Raw genomic sequence first — 8,774 nt, forward strand, 5'->3', positions numbered from 1 at the left:
TAATAGCGCTGTTTACATTTTGAAAGGAAGGCCCCCTCCATGGCTTCCCCAGTATGTGCTCCTGAATTCAAAGACATTATTGTCTGACGGTACCGGTGCAATACCGAGCTCTCCTACCTCACCTCTCCCTGCTTCTTGTTTAGAACTTAAGGGACCACCAGCTGAAAACTGTCCCATGCCTTTTTTACCTCTGCGTATGCCACCCCCATGCCTCAAGTCTTAGTCCAGGCACTGAGATTCAGATGGATATCACCAGCTTCAAGAAAGCTTACCCGCGCCCTCCTCCTCTCCCGCTGGCCTTTCTCTGCTCCCAGTACCACCCTCAACCTGCTCTTATGGTCTGAACACTGTTAGCATTCTGTGCATCTCTGCCCCGCTGCATTCATAGACTCTGAGCTCCAGAGGGCCAGGGCCTCCACTTCCAGCCCAGATGGCTTTGTTGCCTTACGTGCAGTGCATTTAGAAATGTCCCTCTAGAGGCACTCACTGAGTGCTCGTCGGGCAGGTACATGAGGGTGAAGGTGCCCAGGTGGGTGTCAGAGCCCTCTGTGCATGATCTGTGCTTATGCTACCAGCATCTGATGAACTTTATACTTTCATCATGGTGTGGGAACCCCAAGCTGAAATACAACTAGTCTTGGGAACTTCCCCGGTGGCGCAGTGGTTAAGAATCCGCCTGCCAGTGCAGGGGACACGGGTTCGAGCCCTGGTCCGGGAAGATCCCTCATGCCTCAGAGCAACTAAGCCCGTGCGCTACAACTACTGAGCCTGCGCTCTAGAGCCTGCGAGCCACAGCTACTGAGCTCGCGCGCCATAACTACTGAAGCCCGGGTGCCTAAAGCCCGTGCTCCACAACAAGAGAAGCCACTGCAACGAGAAGCCCGCGCACTGCAACGAAGAGTAGCCCCCGCTCCCTGCAGCTCGAGAAAGCCCGCGCACAGCAACAAAGACCCAATGCAGCCAGTAAATAAATAAATAAAATTTATTTTAAAAAAACAATAGCAACAAGATAGTATTTATCACCTTCAAAAGTTTCTTCATACCCCTTTGTAATTACTCCCTGCCCTCCCCTCCACCTGCCCCCCCATCTCACCAGGTGACCACTGAGCTGCTTCCTGTTGTATAGATTAGTTTGTAAATTTTAGAATTTTATATAAATGGAATCATAGAGTACTTTTTTTTTTGGGTGGGGGGGTCTGGTTTCTGTCACTCAGCATAATCATTTTGAGATTCACCCATAATGTTGCATGTATAAATAGTTCATTTCTGTTGCTGAGAAGTATGCCATTATATGGATATACCCCATTTTGTTTATCCATTAACCTGTTGATAGACATTTGGGTTGTTTCCAGCTTCTAGCTATTACAAATAAGGCTGCTGTGAACATGCATGAATGAGTCTCTTTTTTTTTTTTTTTTTGGCTGCGTTGGGTCTTCATTGCTGTGCGTGGGCTTTCCCTAGTTGTGGCGAGCGGGGGCTACTCTTTGTTGTGGTGTGCAGGCTTCTCGTTGCGCTGGCTTCTTTTGTTGCGGAGCACGGGCTCTAGGCATGCAGGCTTCAGTAGTTGTGGCTCACGGGCTCTAGAGCGCAGGCTCAGTAGTTGTGGCATACGCGCTTAGTTGCTCCACAGCATGTGGGATCTTCCCGGACCAGGGCTCGAACCCGCGTCCCCTGCATTGGCAGGGGATTCTTAACCACCGCGCCACCAGGGAAGTCCCCATGAATGAGTCTTTGTATGGACGTATTCTTTCATTTCTCTTGGCTTAATGCTTGGGTGTAGGATGACTGGATCATATGTTTAGATGTACGTTTAACTTTTTAAGAAACTGCTGCTAAATTGTTTACAAAGCGGATGTACTATTTTTTTTTCCTTCATATTTTCTTGGCCACGCCACGCCACATGTGGGATCTTAGTTCCCCGACCAGGGATCGAACCTGTGCCCCTTGCATTGGAAGCGTGGAGTCTTACTGCCAGGGAAGTCCCGTGGATGCACTATTTTACATTCCCATGAGCAGTGTTCCAGGTTCTCCACATACTTGCCAGCATTTGATGTGATTAGTCTTTTCAGTTTTAGACATTTTTAGACGAGGTACCTCATGGTATCTCAGTGTGTTTTTAATGTGTATTTACCTAGTGACTAATGAAATGGAGCATAATTTCGGGTGCTTATTTGCCGTCACTACGTCTTCTTTGCTGAGATGTCCATATCATTTGTGCATTTATCATTGTGTTGTTATTAAGTTTATGTATGTATATTCCAGATATGTGATTTATAGATACTTTCTCTCTGCAGTTTGTCTTGTTGTCTTATCAATGTCTTTCAAAGGACAAAAGTTCTTAAGTTTGATAAAGTACAATTTACCAACTTGTTCTCTTATACATTGCACTAAAATATCTAATATGAAAAATATACTGGATGGGTTTAATGGTAGATTAGACATTGAAGAAGAGAAGGTTAGTGAAATTGAAGACATACAAATAAAAAGTATAAATGAAATAGAAAAGTGAAACAAAATGAAAGAGAAAAAATAAACAGAGCATCATTGAGCTGTGGGGCAACCTCCAGCGGCTGATACATGTGTAATTGGTGCCCTGGGGCTGGGTTTGCACTCTAGCTGGTTGTCAGAGACACTGCTCCTGGCCCTGCTTGAACTCTGGGGAGTCTTGCCTCTAATCCTGTTTGTTGGCTCCTTTCTTGGCCTGGTGATTCCCTCACACACACACTAGTCAGTCCTAAGCTATAGATCTTCACATCCTCTTTCTTATTCTGTGTTCTGCCCCCCAAACTCCAGCCATCTTGGCCTCCCTGGCCTCCCAGATCCATCCACTCAACTCAGGACAATACTGGGCTCTGCCTGAGTCTCTCCTCCTTGCTCTGCATCCTGAAAATCCTCCAGACAGTAAGCTGGAGCAGTCACAGAACTCAGTTCATTTCTTTCCTTTCTCTCAGAGGTCATGGCCCTTCATTGCATTATAGCCAATGTATATGGAACTGTTGTTTCACATATTTTGTATGATTTTTTAGTTGTTTCAGGTGAAAGGGTAATTCTGGTCCCTGTTACTTCATCTTGGCTGGAATCAGAAGTCTCACTAAGTCCATTTTAAAGGAGTGAAATGTGGGACTTCCCTGGTGGTCCAGTGGGTAAGACTCTGTGCTCCCAATGCAGGGGGCCCAGGTTCAATCCCTGGTCAGGGAACTAGATCCTGCATGTTGCAACCAAGGGGTCTGCATGCCACAACTGAAAAAAAAAGATCCTGCATGCCACAACGAAGATCCTGCATACTGCAACTAAGACCTGGTGCAGCCTAAATAAATAAATATTTTTAAAAAATATACATATAAATTTAAAATAAAAAGAGTACAATGTGGAAACTCACCCTACAGATGTTAAGGTTATAATAATGAAGATAATATGGTACCACTGTACGAAAAGACAAACAGACCAATAGAATACAATAGCCCATAAATAGACCCATGGCCCCTGTGGGGATGTGGTGTATGATATGGGGCCACCACATACTGGAAAAGGATGGATTGTTTCTGCAGACTGGATTGGGGAAATCGGCTCAGTGTGCTGATATAAAAAGTTGGATCCCTACCTCACACCATATACAATGTGACCTCTAGACAATTAAATATGAAAAGTAAAGTCATAAAGCCAGTTGAAAAAAATATTCTCGTGGGGAATATTTATGTATTCTCTGGATGTGCAAGGATTGCTTAAGACCAAAAAAAAAAAATGCATGCAACATATAGGAAAAAAAAGATAGGTCTGATGATGTCATCAAAATTAAGTATTTGTTTTCAACAAAGGACACTGTTAACAATTTTCACAGTATAGGAGAAAATATTTGCAACATCTAGACAGTCAAAGGGGGGCTTCCCTGGTGGCACAGTGATTAAGAATCCGCCTGCCAGTGCAGGGGACATGGGTTCGAGTCCTGGTCTGGGAAGATCCCATATGCTGCGGAGCACCTAAGCCCGTGTGCCACAACTACTGAGCCTGCACTCTAGAGCCCATGAGCCACAACTACTGAGCCCGCGTGCCTAGAGCCTGTGCTCTGCAGCAAGAGAAGCCACCGCAACGAGAAGCCCACACACCACAATGAAGAGAAGCCCCCACTAGCCGCAACTAGAGAAAGCCCGTGCACAGCAATGAAGACCCAGCGCAGCCATAAATTAATTAATTAAAAAATAAATAGTCAAAGGTATGTATCTAGAACTGTGCTGTTCAGTACAGCCCCACTAAATATATACGGCTATTTAAACTTACGTTTAAATTAATTAAAACTTAAGATGTGGTTTCTTGGTTACACTAGTCACATTTCAAGTCCTCAATAGCCACAATGACTAGTAGCTACTGACTAGACTAGTGACTACTGTGAATCGTGTTCCTCAAAAGAATATGTTGGTACCCTAACCCCTGGTACCTGTGGATGGGCCCTTATTTGAAAATAGGGGTCTTTGCAGATGGAATAAAATTAAATTATAATGGATTAGGGGACTTCCCTGGTGGTGCAGTGGTTAGGACTCTGTGCTCCCAATGCAGGGGGCCCGGGTTTGGTCCCTGGTCAGGGAACTAGATCCCACATGCATGCCGCAACTAAGAGTTCACATGCCACAACTAAGGAGCTGGTGAGCCACAACTAAGACCTGGTGCAACCAAATAAATACATAAGTAAATGAAATACTTAAAAATTATAATGGATTAGAGTGGGCAATAATACAGTGAGTGGTGTCTTTATAAGAGAAAGGAGACGGAAATTCAGACACAGAGGCTCAGAGGAGACAGACAGACAGGAGGAGGCCATGACGGGTGTCCCTGGAGATTGGAGTGATGTGTCCACTAGCCAGGGAGCCCCAAAGATTGCCGGCCACGCCAGACACTGGAGAGAGGCGTGAAACGGGCGTGAAACGTTCCCTCAGAGCCTCTGGAAGGAGCCACCTCTGGCAACACCTTGATTTCGGACCTCCAGCCTCCAGAACCATGAGAGAATAAATTTCTGTTGTTCTAAGACACCCAGTTTTTGGTTTTGTTACAGCAGCCCCAGGAAACTAATACAGCACAGATACCATTTTCATAATTTCAGAAAGTCCTATTGGACAGCACTGAGTATTTGTGGACCTCTTGAAAATCAAGAGGAAAAAGCCACAGCAATGGGAAAATGTACAAAAATTATGAATAAGCAGTTATTCCGCAGGGAAATTCAAATGGCTAACAGGAATAGTAAGTGGTGTGCAGCCTCTCCAGTGATCAGAAGAAAGCAAATTAAAATCAAATCTAGTTCCTGCTACACAGCCAACAGATGGGCAAAGGCTACAAAACTGAACAATACACAGTATTTGTGAGAAGTTGCGGAAGTAGAAACCTACCTGCCCTGCTGGTGGGAGTGTTGACTGCTTTGGCCATTAAGGACAAACTGATAATATTGGTGCAGTTAGGTACACACACCCCTAAGATCCATTGCCCCTCACCTAGAGAAATCCTCACACGGGTCCCTGAGGAGTGTGGATGAGCGTTTTCATGGTGACATTGTGATTAGCAATGGCAGCTACCTGTGTTCCCTCAGGGCTGAGGACAAGTCAGCCTGGTGGACACACACTAGAAATTGCATGCAATGAACAGAAACAATTAAAAATTTGTGCATTCTGCAACATGGATAAATCTCAAAGACACGGTGTTGAGTAAAAATTAAAAACAAGATCAGCAGCACAACATCGGAGTGGTTGCTATGAGGGAAGAAGGGAATGGGCATGGGGAGAATTTGTCGCACTGGAATCCAAACTGAGCAGGACAGAGACACCTGGGACAAAGGAAGGAGAGAGTCTAGATAAAAGTTGGGGAGGGGAAGGAAAGGCAGATCCCAGACGTGTGAGGCCACGTAATGAACGCAGTGGTTAACAGCAGAGCTGGGAAGTTCTGAACGCTATCCCAGCCCACCCACTCCCCACCTCAGAGCGAGGGAAACCCAGCTTCGTTACGCGTGACCAAGGAGACAGAGCAGCGAGTGACTCCCACCCAGACTCCATAAGAAAAAAAAGAAAAGAAGCGTGCTGACATCCCTGTAGGTAGAGAAGACAAGCCAGAAAGGCATGCCCCCAAAACAAGTAGACATTCTAACTGAATATTTCATCATACGCTAAACAGAGGAAAACTATGAAAGTTATGAAAGAACACCCTGCATCAGAAATGGAGGGAACATTTTACTGAGGTCATTAGAAAAAATGAAAGTTTGAAAAGACAGCCGATACAGCATAGAAATGAAATAACAGATCTCTAAAGGAGGGGGGATATCTGGGACCTTGAAAGAAAGAGGTAGTGTGTGTGGCCCTTGGGCTCCTGACTTCAGAAGGTGCAGCCTGACCCCACCCTGGGATGTGGACGCTTCCTACCCTCCTGGCCGGCGCTTGCTGGGGTCACGCTTCTAGTCCCCAGAGAGATGCAGCTGGAGGAGGCTCTGGGTGTCAGGGACCCAGGACTCTCTAGACTCAGGCTGAAGTGGCCAAACTGCCCATCCCCCAGGCCAGGGTCTCCAGCAGCTCCCTGGCTGTCCCTGTAGACCAGCTCCAACAGCCCAGACCCCCAATCCTGAGATCACCAGGGAAACGCCAGCCCCACAGCCCTGGCCCAGTGGAGAAATGTTTCCTCCATTGCCCCTGATCCTGCTTGCGCGTTTGTGTGTCCGCCCCCACCCCCTGGCTTAGCGGCCCCTGGGAGTGTGAGGTCCTCACAAGCCAGCACTGATGAAACCAGCTTCTCCTAGGAGGCCGGAGGCCTGAATGTCCGGGGGACCGGGGGAGTTAGCAGCTGCCCTGGGGGCCGTGGGGAGGGGCCTGAGCAGGCCGGCCGGCCCGCATCTTACCCCTGGTGTCACTGCTGGGGCCCCAGAGCCTGCCACACAGGGCATTGGGCATGCATCCACAGAATGACCGTGAATCCCTCCTGCTGGCTGAGCGAGGAACACAAGCTGTGGGTCAGCTTTGGGGAGTGAGCAGGGAGTGTGTTTGGTGGTGGAATTTCAAGGACCTCAGGATTCCGAGCGGGGTCAGGCTAGGGATGCAGCCGTGGGCAGGCGGAGCGGGGGTTGTCTCGGCCTGGATGCACATCAAGTTGTGGCATAGACAGGAACAAGCACGGACCACTTACTCTTCTCCGCCTGGCTGATCTCACATAAGCCTCCAAACACGCCTCTGAGTTAGGTCCTATGACTGTTTCCACTTCACAGACAAGGAGACTGAGGCACTGAAAGGCTGCGTGGCTCTTAAAAGGCAGGGCCAGGCCAACAGCCCAGGCAACCCTTCAGTGTTCTAGAATCAGAGCAGTTCTTTCTACTCCACGTCAGAAAATCATAAGCTTAAGGAAGTTACCTTCAGGCACGATAAGAAAGACGAAGTCTTGACTGAGGAACAAGGCATCCGGACCCCCACCTCCAGGGCACAGGGAAGCCGCACGTCTACCCACCAGCCACGAGTCAGAGAGAGAGCGACCTGGGGGGTCGGGGGGTGCTCCTCCAGGACGTGGTGGGGATGGAGGACTGGGGGCTCAATAGGGGAGGAGCCTGGGTGTCCCCTGCACCCCCAGGAGAATGGAAGGGCCACCTGGGGAAGGAGCAGTGTTCAGGGGTGACAATGGTTCAGAGGCAGAAGTGCTCCTCGTGGACCCCAGCTCCATGCCGTCTCCCAGGCCAGGACTCCCCCGCTGGACCCTGCTGGGCTGGACACTGGGCCTCCGAGAAGCCCTTGAAGGGGCCCTTGAAGAGGCATCTCCGGAGCAGAGGACTGCGGGTCGGTGCTGAGCAGCCTCGGGAATCGGCTGGTAGGACAGGCGTGTGGCTCTAGCTGGCGGGAGCCCAATCAGGGCCACAGACAGGGCCCCAAATCAGGCGCAGGGCTGGGGGAAGGGCCCAGGGCAGGCCTCCAAGAACTTCACCGTGGCCCGCTGTGAACCCAGCTGCACACAGGAGCTAGAGGATGGACAGCAGGGCACCAGGGCCTGGGACCAGGGCTGCCAGCCCCACCCTTGTGGAAGACACCTGAGCACCTGTCACGGGTGGCCTAGGGCTGCAGGAGGAAAAGGTCCCCCAGGGAGCTAGGCTGCAGGAATTGGAACCCCTTCCACTCCCGCTGGCTGTCTAGACACTTCACTGCACCCCGCCCCCTTGGCGGGAGGGGAGGGATGAGTCACTCCTCAGAGCATGGCCCGCCCCCAGCTGTTCGCTCCTCAGGGTCACAGCCGGCTCCAGGATCTCAAGGACGGCCTAGCCCAGGTGGGGGAGGCCCAGCAGGGAATGCAGGGGGTGACGCAGTGTGTGCCACACACAGGGGCCCCAGGTCCGTCCTCTGGCCCCCACCCCCCAGCTCTAGCACCGCACGGGGAGGCCCAGGCCGGGGAGGGGGCCCTTCTGGAGCCGCTTCACCGCTGCCTGTCACAGCTCAAGCGGGCCATCCCTGAGGCGGGGCTATTTCCAACTGCAGCAGGTGCCGCTCCCCACCCCCGCCCCACAGAGCAGGCCCGGGAGAAGATGCTTGTCCAAGCTCTGAGGGCGGACAGGCCAGCTGGGAGACACCCTGCCTGTCCCTCTGCCACAAGCCGCAAGGGCAGGGTGCCTGTGCTCCCGGCCTGGGCTCACCCCACGTGACCTGGCAAAGGGTCCAGAGCCAACCACTGGGCTGATGCCTGAGGAGCTGGGAAAAAGGGGTTCAACTCTCCCCCTCACCCTTCTCTCCCCCCCTCCCAAATAAGTACACAAGACAGTGGTTTTGGTCTAAGAA

Source organism: Balaenoptera acutorostrata, chromosome 1 (genome assembly GCF_949987535.1).
Source record: "Balaenoptera acutorostrata chromosome 1, mBalAcu1.1, whole genome shotgun sequence".
Classification (NCBI taxonomy): Eukaryota; Metazoa; Chordata; class Mammalia; order Artiodactyla; family Balaenopteridae; genus Balaenoptera; species Balaenoptera acutorostrata.